Genomic DNA, 16,944 nt, shown 5'->3' on the forward strand with positions numbered 1-16,944 from the left:
CTATCTTATTTCTATCATATAGTGTGAATATAGTTTATAGCAGGTGTTAACAGTGAATAACAATCATTACTAATGAAGGGTGGGGTCCGGTGGGGTTGCTATAAAACATTAAAGCTCATTTGATTGGAGAGAATAACCACCCCGCTCTCCTTTTGTCAATCACTGTGTTACACCCCCCACCACACACAACACACACTACACCACACAGGTAATTTACAACTGTACATGACCCCACTGCATACCTACAGCCCACCACAGCCCGGCAGGGGGGCAACTATACTGACTTCACGTGCTTGTTTACACTCAAATAGGAATGCGCGTGCCAAACCGCGGCTGTCAACGGGTTGGTTGGGAGAGTTTAAGAATGTAAAAAATAATTAAAATACAGTTTCAGTACAAACAATAGCATTTGTGTTTGGAATAAAAATAAAGAGAAAAAAAAGAAAGTTTATATTGTTGTGATTAATCTCAGAGCTGGTTCGTTTGGTTCATTATTTTGAACCCTATTGAATAATTCCTGAACAGGAAAATACTTCCAGAAAAAATGAGCAGGAAAATACTTCCAGAAACAAGACCACTTAAAAAGTGACTGGTCACTGACTGTTGCACTCTTTCATGAGCATGCAGGAGTTTGCAGCTAATCCAGGCTTTCTCACTTACCACCTACATACCGAAAAGACAACCTATACCACAGGGGTCACTGGGTTGATCTTTATTTTATAGACAATATTATGTGTTTACACTTTCAAAAAATATATAAATAAAAAGATCTGTAGAAAAATCCCACGTTCTGCGGTAAAGTGGGACATACTCTGTTGCTTAGCAACAGCAAGGTTATCCTTGTGGCAGTTTTACTGGCTGTCTCTTGCTGTTATGATCTAGAGTTTCAGAAACACATTCGGTTCTGCTTTCATGTCTGTAGACAGACTCCATTCATAGAACATATGCCACCAAAAATGTGAATGATAATGCAGTAATAATATCCAGTTTTGGTCAGCATATTGTGTAAGGAATTCCAGCAGTCTTAAGCCACATCTTTATCAAACAAATCATTATTGGAACAAACAAAGAATTTTCATTTTATTCAAACCAAAAATGAAAATAGGCTATTCAATAATATTCAGATATTCAGCAGTATAGCAGTATACATACAGTGGCGTAGCGTCTGGGTATGCAGGGTATGCAGGTGCATATGGGCCCGGGCAGATTGGGGGCCCGCCAAGCTGAGGGAAAACTTTTAATTGAAATGAGGAAACAAATAGAGCCCTGCACAGGCCCAGCTCTTTTTTTCTCTCTCTTTCTTTCCCATTACACAGTTGCTATTGCAGCCATTAAACTAGTTAAGTTTTGTTTTTTAATGGCAAAGTGGTTATATTTCTTTTCGTTTCTTTATTAAGTTAATTTAGAAATATGTTTGGAACATTTTATGTTTGTTAAATTAAAGTTTTTTGTTTTTTTAAAGTAACGACCAAGTGGCCAGCGGCAGACAGTGAGTTGAGCCAATGTTTGATCAATTTAGCTTTCTCAAATCATTACGACTTGCCTAAAATAAAATGTATAGATATAAAACACTCCGTGCATTTCAAAATATTAATAAAAAAATTAGACCTAGATAAATGTGCGCTGTTAGACGCATTTCCAGTCATTTGTGCAGAGAGTAGAAGCTGAAGCGCGCTTTGCAGGACATGGAGGCACTGGCGTGATAACTTATTTTTTACTTAATAAGAGTGGAAACTTAAAATACGCCATCATTTTTGTTCGTAAAGGTAAGAGTAATATATAATTTGGAACTGCAAAGGGTCTACTTTTATTTGTGTGCACTCACAATATCAACAAAACGTTGTGATTTTTTAAAATAAGGAAAACAAATAGGATGTCCTTACTGTTGTCTGGGTCTTGAGCAGGAGCACTTCACAATGATGAACTGAAACTCTGAATACATGCCTCACAGACATGATAAATATATCTATAGAATGCTTTAAATTGTTTTAAAACTAAATATTTCTAATAGAAAACAAACACTCTTTCATTATGTAATCCGTAAAAGATTTCTCTCTAAAGGCGCACCCAGTGAGGAGATGGCGAGATCGTCAACTTCATCTTTGTGACACTGACTCAGAAAACACTAGTTTATTAACAAATAATTCAAATATCTCCTTACTAATTTTTGTAATTTTTTTGTTTGTTTTTTTGGGGTGGGGGGGTGGGCCCCTATGCCAAGATTGTGTTTACATGCAGTACAAATAGCCTACGGCATCATTTTAGTGCCTCCTTGAAAAATAAATAACTAAATAAATAAGATTAATGTCATAATATTTTAAGAATAAAGTCAAAATTATGATAAAATCATGTTTTATTGCATGAAGTTAATGTGAAAATTCCATCTCTGCCAAAAAATAAATAAATAAAAAAAGTCTGTGGCATCCAACCTGTCATTCTTAACATTTAACATGAAAAACAGCAATAAAATGTAGGCTTATTGACGTTTTTAAACTCAGATTGATCGATTTTATAAGACTGATTTTTTTCCAACATGCATTCAAATATTTATTCATGTTTATTTCGTGCTGCAAATATTAAAAGAGGAAAATATCATTAATTCATATGCCGCTTGAACTGAGGTGAATATAGTTCTCACTACAAATTAAAGAGTGTAAAAACATATTTATGGTTTGTATTGGATCATAAAATTGACACAAGGCTGAGATTTTGTGTTATAATAAAAGTAACAAGCACAAAGCTTATTGGGGCTATTGGGTGGCTTGCTGGCTACAAATAATGAATTTGTACGTTAAATATTTTTTCCAAGCATTTATACCGTTAATAAAACAGCTTGTGAATAGTCACGTAACATTATTTACTTCAGAAAAATCAACAATAAGTTAAGTGAACCAAGTTGGAGCCCATAACGTTTGATGGGGCCCATGCAATTTTTTTGCATATGGGCCCGAGGCTGACTTGCTACGCCACTGCATACATACAAACATATACACACACACACACACACAGTCTGTGCGGGGAGGAACGAGGAGACGAGGTGTACACGAAACAGTCTTTAATGAAGTCCATAAACAGGGTACATCCAACACTGGGAAATGCAGGAAACACACCAACTGAACAAGTAGACCCGACAAATATAAACTGAATGGACTGGGGCTTATGAACACAGGACAATCAGGGAAGAACGAGACACACCTGAAATCAACACAATAAACGGGAGACAGAAACTGGGTCACGGAGCACATGGGGAGCAAAAACACAACAAAAACAGTCCAGGGGCGTGACATTACTCCCCCTCCCAGAAGGTGCGTCCTCGCACCGTAGTTACAACAGAGGGAGGGATGGGTGGGAACTTGGGAGGAGGCTCAGGAGGAAGACGGACACCCAGGAGGGGGCCGGCAGACAAAGACCAGGGAGGTGACGAAGAAGGGAGGTGCCAGGGAAGAGACAGGAGGGACCCGGAGAAGGAGGACCCAGGCCACAGCCATGATGACGGCCCATGGTGGAGCCGACGGTGGGAGGAGCCATGGAGGAGGAATGGCTGACGACTCCAGGGGGCCAACCAACGGCGGCAGAGCAGGTGGTGGAGGACCCCGAGGCGGAGACGGAGAGCCAAAGAGCAAGGGCAACGGGGAGGATCCGGAGGGCCCAGGTGAAGCAGATGGCGCGGGCGACCGAGGCGGGGATCCAGAGGGCCGCAGTGGAGCCGGAGTGACAGAGGACTGAGGAGAAGCCGAAGGGATGGAGGAGCCTGACGGAGCCAGAGGGACGGAGGGATGGAGTGACGATGCGCAGCCGGAGGAGTGGAGTCCCGAGGCGCAGGATGGTCGACGCCAGACCAAGGCGGAGCCGGAGGGACAAGGGAGCCTGGCGGAGCCGGTGGACCAATGGGCCACGGTGGAGAGGAGGGAGCTAGGAGCCATGGTGGATCCTACAGGTCGAGGCGGAGTCCGGGCCTCGAGGCGGAGTCCAGGCCTCCGGGCTTTTAAACCAATTAATGTATTCAAATAAAAGTATTTAATTCTTTTCAAAAAGAAAAGAAAAGAAAATCACTGACCACAAACCTATTAATAGTGGTGTATAAATTATTATTATTATTATATTTTAAGACCTTTCTTATAAACCATATGGTTTATATACCACATATCTATTTGATAAATTAATCCAGTTTTCATGAAACAGTTTGAATAATGTGAATTTTCTTCTTGCCTCCATGAAACTTTGTGCTTTGAATTATCTTGAATGAAGCATTTTACATGCCAGCATCCCTCCTGTGACCGAGTCACAAGGAGGCGTCAAGAGTGCAACTCTCAGCAACTACACACATAAATCACAGCTCTTAAAAGCAGGGTCTTCTCTCTCTCTCTCTCTCTCTCCCTGGGAAGGCCGGAACAGGCCGGACTGTCCCCAAGGCCTCAGAAACTAGTGGTCTTGTTAAAAGACGCTTAGCTGAGAATTATGTGCCAAGTGAAAAGGGGGTGTTTGTGCTGCTTGCTTCCCCCCAGTACATTCACTTGAACAATCTGCTTTTGGGGGGATCCAGATCGGAACCAAAGATTGGTGGAGCAGTGTGACTATTGCGGCTAGTTGGGGTGACCGAGGGGGGGGGCTAATGAGAAAGCTGTTCCCGGAGGTCCCTGTCCACATAAAGGCATGATTATTCCCTCTCTTGGCAAGGGCGGCTGATGGCAGGACTGGTCAGACACTGGACTCAGTATTCTTCAGTCTTATTAGACGAGGTCCTCTCCCCTCCTGGTCACAGCGTCGAGCTTGTTTGTTTTTTGGGGGAGAACTGTGGGAAAGTCATTAAAGTGTAAAGCATCCCCCTTTTATTTCATTCTGAGGGAAAAGAGAAAGCGAGATGATGAGATCCTGCTGTTAATGAGCGGAGACATGGCCGCACCAGCCAACCGATGCTGTTTTCCATCAATATGGCATCCATTCAGTCCATCTCCACTGGGAAGAATAGACACACTACACTGTTTGATCTGTGCGCCTCATCCTCTCTTAAAGACCAGCTTTCACTGATATTTTATTACAGCGCTGTTTCCTTCCAACAGAGCCCATCAAATCATCATTTATTTAAGTGGCTCCGCTACACACCTGTTGCATAACCCATCTTGATGAACTAATGGAGGCTGTTAAAGGCTTGTCGCTAGCTATTTAGCCCCTTTACTGCTCAGCAATTGAGAATGAAGTACTTTTCAAGTGTCAAGCAGGTGAATTCAGGATCTTTGGCCCCATCAGCTGTGGAGGTTATACTGGAGCTGGACAAAACTGTTTCAGAGGTGTTGAAGAAAGGAACCAGCTTCTCACTCTTCTCTTCAAAATTGGTTTGGTAATATTTAAAGGGGTCACGAAATATGTTTCGTTATGGGTTTCATCAAAAATGGCCATATTTAGATATAAATGGTAATTTTTCAATGTACTTCAATGCAAAATCTTAGCATATGAAATGACCATTTCATGTGGAACTCTCCCAAAAACATGTACTGCCTTTTACTAACACCCACCAAGAATAACTAATCATGCAAAAAGGAGTTGATGCAGCATTTCATTTAGAAATATTCCTGTTGCATCAAAGGTTGCAGCGCTGCACTGTAGCCAAACACAGTCATATCTTTTGAACGCAGAGTGCAATGATCTCCTTAAAGGGATAGCTCACCCAAAAATGAAAATTATGTCATTAATTACTCACCCTCATGTCGTTCCAAACCCGTAAGACCTTCGTTCATCTTTGGAACACAAAGATATTTTTGATGAAATCCGAGAGCTTTCTGACCCTGAATAGACAGCAATGCAACTGACACGTTCAAGACCCGGAAAGGTAGTAAGAAAAATGTTAAAATAGTCCATGTGACATCAGTGGTTCAACTTTAATTTTATGAAGCTACGAGAATACATTTCTACGTCCAAAGAAAACAAAAATAAAAATTTTATTCAACAATTTCTTCTCTTCCGCATCAGACTTTGACGACAGTATGACGATTTTATCAAAAATATCTTAATTTGTGTTCCAAAGATGAATGAAGGTCTTATAGGTTTGAAAAAAACATGAAGGTGTGTAATTAATGACAGAATTTTCATTTTGGGGTGAGCTAATCCTTTAATGCAAAGCATTTTCTGCAATATCATGAATATATTCATCATAACTAACAAGATGAAAACAATGTAAATAAGAGACTCGTTGAGCATTTTAAACTGTTTCATTAATTATAATGTGGTGTTGTTGTTGTTGTTTTTTTTGTTGTTGTTGTTTTTTCAAAAATGCATAAATCAAATCACAGATAGACTTGCACTGATCTTAAATTGACTGCTCCAGCAATTATAAAAGTGAACAATCTTTGACCTTGATCTTTCTGTATATAAAATAATCACACTATAGAGAACAGATGGTTTTCACACTATTAACAGGAACTCATATAGATCATGATGATCATGAAATGCAGTTTCAGATGTTTCTTGGGGTTTGTTTATAAAGTATACATCATAACACAAAGTATAAAGTCTTTTGCACCAAAAAATGTCTTTCTTTACCTAACAGTAGTAACGCTTTTGTGATTGGTGGACAGATTTATACAACTGAATAAATAAGCTTTCCATTGATGTATGGTTCGCTCGCCGAGATACAACTATTTAAAAATCTAGAATCTGAGGGTGCAAAAAAAAAAAAAAAAAAATTCTTTAAAAGAAAATCGCCTTTAAAGTTGTCCAAATGAAGTTCTTAGCAATGCATATTACTAATCAAAAATAAAATGTTGATATATTTATGGTAGGAAATTTACAAAATATCTTCATGGAACATGATCTTTACTTAATATGCTAAAGATTTTTGGCATAAAAGAAAAATCGACAATTTTGACCCATACTATGTATTTTTGGCTATAGCTACAAATGTACTTGTGCTACTTATGACTGGTTTTGTGGTCCAGGGTCACAAATGATAATGACTAAGGTTAAGGGGCATGACAAGGGAAATTGTGACATCACAATTGTCCTGATTTCAAATTGTCACGTTTTTTTAGCAGTTGCTGCTCTTTCTTGGATGTTGGCTTTGTGAAGTTATCTGTAGCCTACTTGGTTTTTGAGGAACCAGGGTCTTCAAGATGAATGTTGAGATTTGCTTTCACTTTGCTGCAGTTGTTCTGTTTTGTTTAGACACAATCCTTCTTAGTGCTTGACTGTGTTTTTGGAAGTCTGACAAGTCACCCATTTTACCCAAAGTTTGTATTAAACACTGCTAAACACAACTTGTACTACACTGATATACAAAATGTCTTGCATACATTCATTTAATAAATTTCAATAAATCAAGTTATGCATCAATTCACATAATAGTATCATCTAAGTGTGTTTGGATTTGATTGCTGATTCAAATGATTGCACATGCAGTCAAAATATTCTGAAAGCATAATATTTATGAGAAGAGAAGAGGCACCTTTTCAAAATCCAGCTGTGAACCAGTTTGATGCAGTTTGATTCTCAGATTATTATGCATCATATCATATCCGTGCTGTGGTGGAGGCCTCTACTGGTGAGCAGTTAGTAATGCAACTTGTTTACCAATCTCATCCAGTTCAAAAGACTGCCAAAGCTTTCCTGGTGAATGAAATGCCAGTGCATCACATTTGATGAGCTAAATATTAAATGAAATGATCGATCATTCAGTCCATGCTGTCATTCTGTTTCCATTAAAAATCTGTAACAGTTCTGTAAGTTAATATTGGATCACTGAACTGAGTACAAATAAACATGTTCTGCTAATGTGGACTTAACTTGGCATATGACAAGTGTACTTTGCCTTTACCACATCTATTTTTGGCTGCACACTCTATTGATCTATTTGAATAACATGTAGTGTCAAAGCGTGACAGTTCGTCGAGCCAAAAAGACAAACTCAATCCCACGCATGCACGGAAGAACCATTACCTCAACATATAGAAAAAAATGAAACATCATTGGTCAGTTCTCTTTGATGTCTCAGTAGAGGAAAGCCTGTCTGATATGAATGGCCGGAGCAGAAGAGAATCGCTGCCAAGCATCTCGTAGTAAAGCAGTAAAAAGAGAGCAGTCACTTACAACAGTGGGATTTCTCAGAATGTGTTTGTGATGATTTGCATTGAGGGGTTTGAAAAGAAGCTTATGCAACAGCAGTGGATAATTTGTATAACTTGTGCTTACTATAGGCTGGAGGGAGGTCAGAGTTGCTGGCTGCTCTTTGTCCAGGGCCATTGGTATTCCTAATGGTTTGGGTGATCCAAAAAAAAAAAAAAACCCTATTAAACGGTTTATATAAAAATCCCACACTTTCTACCAAATGTTTTTGTACTGGGGTGACTCATTAATTCCCATCATATTGTTTCCCAGCAACAGAAGCCTGTGTACTGTCATTCCTGGAAAATACTGTGCAAATAACTACACCTAAACTTCAATATCATTGATTTGAGTGTCATACTATTATAGTTTTATTAATATTTAGATTTTTTTTTTTAATGTCCTTAATGGTTTTAGTTTTACTTAATTGTAATAACCCTGTGTTGCAATCTAAACAAACATAACCAATAAAAATATTATTGTGTGAATTATTGTATTGTGTGACTCCTTCATAGCAGGGTTATTATCATTAAATACAATTAAATATATAAATATTAGATTTAAAAAAAATGTTGCCAACTACCTGAATACATTTAAGATGAAGCAGTGAATGTACTAACTGAAGATAAATAAAAACTAAAGCTGAAGTAAAAATAAATTCAACCTAAACATAAAATATAAAATATCAATGAAATCTGAAAATATATTTTAAAAATATTAATATTTAACATACATATTTGAATAAATGCCAGATGTCCTATTTTTAGTCATATTCTTCTTCTTCTTTTTCTTCTTTCTTTCTTGGTTATCTTTCTTTCTTTTTTGGTTATCTTTTGATAAATGGCTGGCTTTGGAATGTTGATTTGTTTGGAAACATGGATCAGGGAAGACACATTGGTGGGGAAAAAAGAGTGGCAGAGAGAGGGAGGACTAGAACCATCACAGTACTGTGAATATCCATCCATTTATTCCATACATTTTCCCTAGTGCTTATCCTATCATGGTCATAGGCTGGACAAGCCCCTGGACAGATGGCCAGTCCATCACACACATTCATATTCACACTCACTACAGTCTCAGTTCACCTGTCCTGTATGTCTCTGGATTGTGGAAGAAACCCAGAGGAAACTAACATAAACAGAGAGAACATACAAACTCCACACAGAAAGAATCCAATACAGCACCTCATTATACTAGACTGCTGATGTTTGTGTGTGTGTGTGTGTGTGTGTGTGTGCAACCTGGTCTCATAAAAATATGTACCTCTGCGCACTTTTTGTGCGACACCGTTACGTACCTTGCTGCACGTTTTGCCGCAGTTTGAAATAGAAATGTCCACTGAGTGGTGCTAAAACACAGGTTCAATATGTGAACCCTGGCACGTTTTTATTACGTAGATATTGGTACGTATTGCTGTTTTTTTATTACGTTGCTTCAGATACGTATTGCGGCGGTTCAGAATTCAAATATCCGGGGACTGTCGCTAAAGGTTAATGCTCTATCGTGTTGGAAATATGCCCTACACCAAATCCAACCCTAAACCTACCTGATAGTGTTAACAAATGCAAAACTGATATAAAAACGTATTAGCTGATGCAACTGTGCCATTTGAACTTCCTTTCATGCAGATTTGAACTGCTTTGTCCACCGAATTCGAACCGGTGCTTCTCGTCTCCTAAATCCGTCTCCGTACTCCGTGCTTTTCTCATTCATTCTTTGTGCTGTAATATGGTTAATAAAATGAAAAGATGTTATTCTTATCCAATAATGAAATACTTATGTGACAAATCATTCAAACTTAAAGATAAAAGTTCTTCGATTATGTAATGATCCCTGTTTTTAGTGTTTTTAAAATCAGTGTTATGAATGAAATGTATGTTTTTTTTGAATGAGAATTGTTCCCAGTGTTATGATGAAACGACCTATATGAAGTGTTTTGTTGGTCTGAGTGAGTTTTGGAGGTGAGATCAACTGTTTGGCCAAGATTCGTGTTAGTTTTGAAAATGTGGTTTCAGTATTGAACAATGCTTGCTAGCAATTGAAAAACAAACTGTAAAGTACAACCAAAATACATATTATAAAACTAGTAGGAATGCTAAAACTGATAACTTTTATTTATTTATTTATTTATTCATTCATTCATTCATTCCAGTTTTTCTCGATTGCTAACACACTATAAATGATTCATTTGGCCCATTTTTCCAAACCATTCATACAGTTCTCAAAACAAAGACTTTTAACACATTTCACCTGTTTGCACACACGTTCCAATTTGCTCGGTGTTTTCTGTAAAACTCTACACAAAAACGCCATCATTTTGCACAGGTTTAACCATGTTCTCATTCAGAAAACTCAAACACAATATATAATTAACTCAAGCATCAAAAAATTAACACAAACAGCACATGTTTATCCATGTGTGAACATTCAGTAGCAAAACTGATGACACACAGGTCAGAATCTCAGGATGATATGCACAGGAGCACAAGTGATTATGTGTTTTGGAAAATGAATCATGGTAGTGGGAGACAAAGAGGAATAGGAGGAGAAAAGAAAAAATGAAGGGGATGAGGTCAAAGGTTGTTTGTTCCTGATGAAATACAAAGCACTATAGTTGACCATGTTCTTCTGCATGGACTGACCGTGAGGGAAGATGGCCTACAGGCTCATCTACAAGGTTTCAATACTACTGACACATACAATATAATTACAGTACATAGCAGCAGTACTTCAGATGAGAGAACTTTCATTATTCTACGTACAGTAAATAATGTATGTTGTACACCCTCAAAACTCATTACTGTTGATTTGTAGCCAAGCAGTCCTTACATCTACTCTATTTTTGCAGAACTGAGTGACGACTGTCCAGTCAAAGCAGAGAAGTCTTTTTTCAGAAGACTAAGAAACCGCTATAACAAATAAGGATACTACCAATACTGTAATGCAATTTGGCTGAGGATGCTGAATGAATGAATGAATTAATTAATTAATTAACTAATTTATTTATTTATTTATTTATTCATTCACAGTAACTGACAGTATAGTCCAGTGTGTGTTTACTGTATATTCAGTTGTTTGGTCTTTGAACTTTTCTCTTCTAGGGCTTTTCATCTACTGTAAGGTATCTTTACAGTCGTGTAATTAAAGTAAACTTTTCTTAAAGTTTATTGCAGAATTTTACTGTATCTGCACCCCTTTATTTATGCTGCATACTGTAACAGACATTGACTAGCAAAAGTATTCCTATTTCCCAAAAGGAGGTTTTTGTAACAGTGTTTTGGATTGATCTCACTAGTGTTCTCTAGACAGGAATGTAGTCTGAGTATTTGACAGGTTTGTGTATCATCTGAGGCCAAAATTTGAGTCTGACAAAAGAGAATATGTTTTTGACTAAACTATTTGATTTTAACCTGGAAGTTTGCACAAGTTAGTGTGTAATTTTGAGATTGTGTTTATAGTTGTGAGAAAATGGTGAATTGTTTCATGAATTGTGTGTTAGCATTCGAGAAAAACTGTAAGTGTTGGAATAGTTGAAAATCTATATCTTATGTGCAAACTGCATGACTTTAGTGTTGCTATATATACATGTGTGTGTGTGTGTGTGTGTGTGTGTGTGTGCGCGCGTGCATGTGTGTGTGTGTGTGTGTTCTCTTCAGTTGCAAGTTGTGACCCAAATTTGCACAAAAATGATATATGTTGATAAGAATGATTTGCATAATAATTCGTAATAAGACTATATATTAATGTTCACACAGTGCAGACACACCTTGATTCAGATAAGTAGGATTACATATCGATTTTTATATATAGAAAATGTTATCATAACCAATTTAAATCAGTAAGATGCAAGACTGACAAACCAGGATGCACTTTTGACCATATAATGGTAAACTGATATTTGACATGAAACAGCACTGATATTTTCCAAAGCCAATGAATGATCTGTTCTCCGGTCTTCACTGGTCTTCCCCAGTATATGCTGTGCATTATAGAGCTGGGTTAATTTGACCACAGTTACATAACTGCTGTCTGCTTGCATTGAACTCCTCTTTCCTTAATCTCTTCTGCTAGATTATTCACTTTCTCTCTCTCTCTCTTTCTAAACTCCTCCCTGACGCACTCAAGCTGGGGACACAGACGAGGTTTCTTACTCACACGCACACACGCTCCCGAGCAACCGCCACGGTCCAGTTCTGAGCGGATCGGGAAGGCTGAGGAACCCCGTCTGTCCCTCAGGGGAGCGAAGGGGATTTGAGACAAGAGAATCACGCCATACTGTCACACAAACACAAAGACATACAACCTCTGCATCTGAAAACAATGAAATTGTCCTATTCTACTTCATTTACCAGGTTGATACATTTCAGTCAAATCTGGGTTAAATACAGTTATTGAATAAAATATATTTTCATGGGAATTGTGACCAAGCAATAACATCTTATTAGCATTGCTGTTTCAGGGTGTATTCACGTTTTAAAAAACATCTCTAACAGTGTACATGACACAGTCTGTCAGATACCATTGCACACAGTTTGGAGATGATTGCATGAAAGAACTGTCCAAGACTGTCCCAGTTGGTATTATATTTTGGAATGGTGTATGAAAACGTGCTTCTGTACACAAAAGCTAATATACTATGTACTATGCAGCGGTAATTAGTGACATACTGTCCAAACATATTTGGACTGATTCATTCCACTACTCATTAGCATTCTGCACCTGCTGCCTCCCAAATACCACACTAAAATGTGCCAGTTCTTATGAGATACTATCCATAGAGAATACACATGGCTAAAGCAGTCAAATAAAATATATGAAACACATTGTGCGATTTGTGCTTGTTTTCCTTTTTGTTATATTTAGGTCACATTAAAATGACTCATATATTTGGAATTGATCTTTTTGTGTGTGTGTGAGTTTCAAATGCCATTTAAACATTGTGTAAATTCCCACAGATTCTGACTTTCAATCTTAAAATATGAGAATTGTCATGAAAATATGAATTAATTAATTTAATTTTTGGAAAAAGTATCAAATAAGTATTTTGATATGATAATCTTATCAAAATTCATTAATATTTATTACGTTGATATTGTCACACATTAATATACTGTATGTATTAATATTAATTAGCCTATGTGAATATATAGAATTTTTTTAAACAAATAAAAAATATCATCAGTAAAATAGAAAACTAAGAAAACACAAAATGTATTCAACTTATTTAAATATTATTATCGTATTTATTGATGTTCAGATTATTTTTTTTTTTTAAGTTTTAATTTTAGGTTTTATAAATTTTGTTATGTGTTTTTGTCACTTTTACTTTAACTTTAATTCATTTATAGCTATTCATTACTCAGTTTGAGTAATTTTAAACTTAGACTTATTTTATTTCAGGTATTGTCATGGCAACATAATTTTCATTTAAGTTTAAGCTTTCCGTTTAATATTTATTTTAATGTTTTCTTTTCTTTTCTTTTAATATTTTATTTCAGTTGATGAAAACAATTCTAACAGTTATCCCACAAAACACTGTCTACAATATGTTTTCGCTTTTTGAAGTACATCGCTGGTTCAAATGAATGAAAATGAAAAAAACATCATTGTCATTAAATGTTGTGAAAGATGTTTTTTTTTTTTTTTTTGCAGTTTTTTTGCAGTATTTGTCATTTTTGCAGTCTTTACTCATCTTTTTCTCATGTCAATTGCTTAGTCATTGTAGATCAGGAGAATGACCTACACTGTGACCTCTGCATTCCACAACTTAACTACATTACATAGCGCTTCACCAACGCAGTTTGCCATCAAACCTGCTGTCCTCAGACAGTCAATCATTATCTACAGCCAGGGTGGGTCATGTATGACGATCAGGCCTGGCATGTGACTAATCATAGTTACACTTATAATCCATTTTGCCATAAAAACATTAACTCCGACTTGTTGCAAACATCTGGATCATCACATAAACACATTTTCAGGAGAGCTCATGCTGAGAAGTTGTGGGCTGAAAGAATATAAAGACAAACCACAAAAACAGACTGTGTTTCAGAGATGCAATCAGTCCTAGTGTATTTAACTGACCTTGATTAACTAAGACTGGTTTCAGAGAGGACTGCTGAAATAAGAGACGGTCTTTGAAGCGCTGCTGATAAACACGTGAATTTAATCCAGTCAGAACCGAGAGCATGGACAGATAAACTCTTCCACAGAAGTATGTGCAGGTTAACTTCAAGAGAAACCACTGTTTGATCTTTGATCAGATCGTCTGACATTAGAAACAGTTGTGGGTAATGAATGTGAGTAGTTTATTGCATCACAAGGTAATACAATGAGTCAGGTAAACAGAGATAGCGATGTGAGAGTAATCACTAAATGAATCTGAGTGACATCTCTATTATATAAAACACTGTTCTGATATCTCTGGAAAAAGATATGGGAGTTTTCTCAAGAGATATTTAAATCTACCTGCGTAATAGACTACTGGCAAAGAGATGAAGGAATGTCTTGATGTATTTTCTTTGCTATTGTCCTGGGACAAATATTATTAGAAATTGTATGGTTAAAAAACTCTTAGTGTACAGATCAAGACAGGTTTGTCATTATTAGCAGCAGATGGGCAGAATTATTTTCCAGTTTAAACTGGAAGATTATTCAGATTAATTTATGGATACGCAAACTGTAGGTGTAATGCACCTGAAATTTGCATTTGTGCCAATTGAAATTGAGGATAGAAAAGCTTAACATGGTTTAATATGGTTATGAACCCAACTTGTGGAATTTGCTGTAAAGTATCATTTAGACTGCTGTAAATTTGTTGTACTTCAGACAACGCATAGATTAGGAAATAGTCTTACTTTATCTATTCTAATAGACAATAGCCTACAATATTTTACTACTGGGAAAATACTCATAGGAACCAGTCAGACCAAGCATTGCGTAACCAAACATTGGGCGATTTGGAATCTACTGTTATGATAAATTTGGGTCTAGCACCCTCTGGTGGCCATACGGCGACAACAAACTAAGAATTTTTGAACTAAAGCAGTCGAGATGAGGTGCAAAGAGTCTGTATACGCAAATTTATTCAACAACCAGACAGTCATGAGCCAAATTTATGTGTTACAGTTTTTCTCGATTGCTAACACACGATTCATGAAACAATTCACCATTTTCTCACAACAATCTCAAAACTACACGCTAACTTGTGCAAACTTCAAACTTCCAGGTCAAAATCAAATACTTTAGTCAAAAACATGTTCTCTTTTGTCAGACTCAAACTTTGGCCTCAAATACACAATCATGAAAATGCGTATAAATAGTAGGCCTACGCCAAATAAAAACGAAACCTCGTGGTATTGATACGAAAAAACGGACTTTGGCGTATATGATACGAACGTTTTTAGCGTGCATATACAGTTTTTCTCGATTGCTAACACACAATTCATGAAACAATTCACCATTTTCTCACAACTAACACAATCTCAAAACTACACACCAACTTCAAACTTCCAGGTCAAAGTCAAACATTTTAGTCAAAAACATATTCTCTTTTGTGAGAACTAATCTTTGGCCTCAGATGACACGCAAAGCTGCAAAATACACAGACTGAAAATTGAGTGTTTAATCTTATCATTATACATTACTGACACTCTATCCTCCAATTTGATACTGTTAAGTGCTTTGACATAATCTGTATTGTTAAAAGCCTATATAGCCTAAATAAAGGTGACTTGACTTGACTATTTTCCTGACTAGAGTGAGATTAATCCAAAACACTGTTACAAAAACCTCCTTTTGGGAAACAGGAAACATCTTGCAAGTCAATGTCTGTTACAGTATGCAGCATAAATAGAGTAAAATTCACCATTAAACTTTAAGAAAAGTTTACTTTCATTACACTACTGTAAAGTTATCTTACAGTAGATGAAAAGCACTAGAAGAGAAAAGTACAAAAACCAAACAACTGAATATACAGTAAACACACATTGGAATATCCTGTCAGTTTCTGTACAGCAATAAATAAACAAATACAGCATTCTCTGCCAAGTTGCATTACAGTATTGGTAATATCCTTATTTGTTATACTATAACAGTTTCTTAGTCTTCTGAGAAAAGACTGTCTGCCTCCCCTAGACAGTCGACTCTCGGTTCTGCACAAATACATGTAAAAAGTACTTGGCTACATATCAATTCAACAGTTACGAGTTTTAGGGTGTGTGCTACAGTATTTACAGTACAAAGAATAGTGAAAGTTCTCTCATCTGAAGTACTGCTACTATGTAGGCCTACTGTAATTGTAATGTGTAAGTAGATGAGCCTGCAGGCAGCATTCCTTATGCTCATTCCATGCACAAGAACATGCTCAACTATAGTGCTTTATATTTCATCAGGAACAAATGACCTTTGACCTCATCCCCTTCATTTTTATTTTCTCATCCTATTCCTCTTTGTCTCCCACTACTACCAGGATTAATTTTCCAAAACACATGACCACCTGTGCTCTTGTTCATATTATTCTGAGATTCTGACTGCCGTGTCATCAGTTTTGCTACTGAATGTTCAAACACGGATAAATGTGTGCTATTTGTGTTCATTTTGTGATTTTTGAGGTAGTTATAGTATTGTGTATTTGTGTTTTCTAAGTGATAACATGGTTAAACCTGTGCGAAATGATGGCGTTTTTGTGTAGAGTTTTGCAGAAAACATTGAGCAAATTGGAACGTGTGTGCAAACAGGTGAAATGTGTTAAAGGTTTTGAGAAACGTGTCTTTGTTTCGAGAACTATATGAATGTTTTGGGAAATTGGGCCAAATGAATCAGTTATAGTGTGTTAGCAATCGAGAAAAG

The sequence above is a fragment of the Onychostoma macrolepis genome, chromosome 02 (genome assembly GCF_012432095.1).
Source record: "Onychostoma macrolepis isolate SWU-2019 chromosome 02, ASM1243209v1, whole genome shotgun sequence".
In the NCBI taxonomy this organism is placed as follows: Eukaryota; Metazoa; Chordata; class Actinopteri; order Cypriniformes; family Cyprinidae; genus Onychostoma; species Onychostoma macrolepis.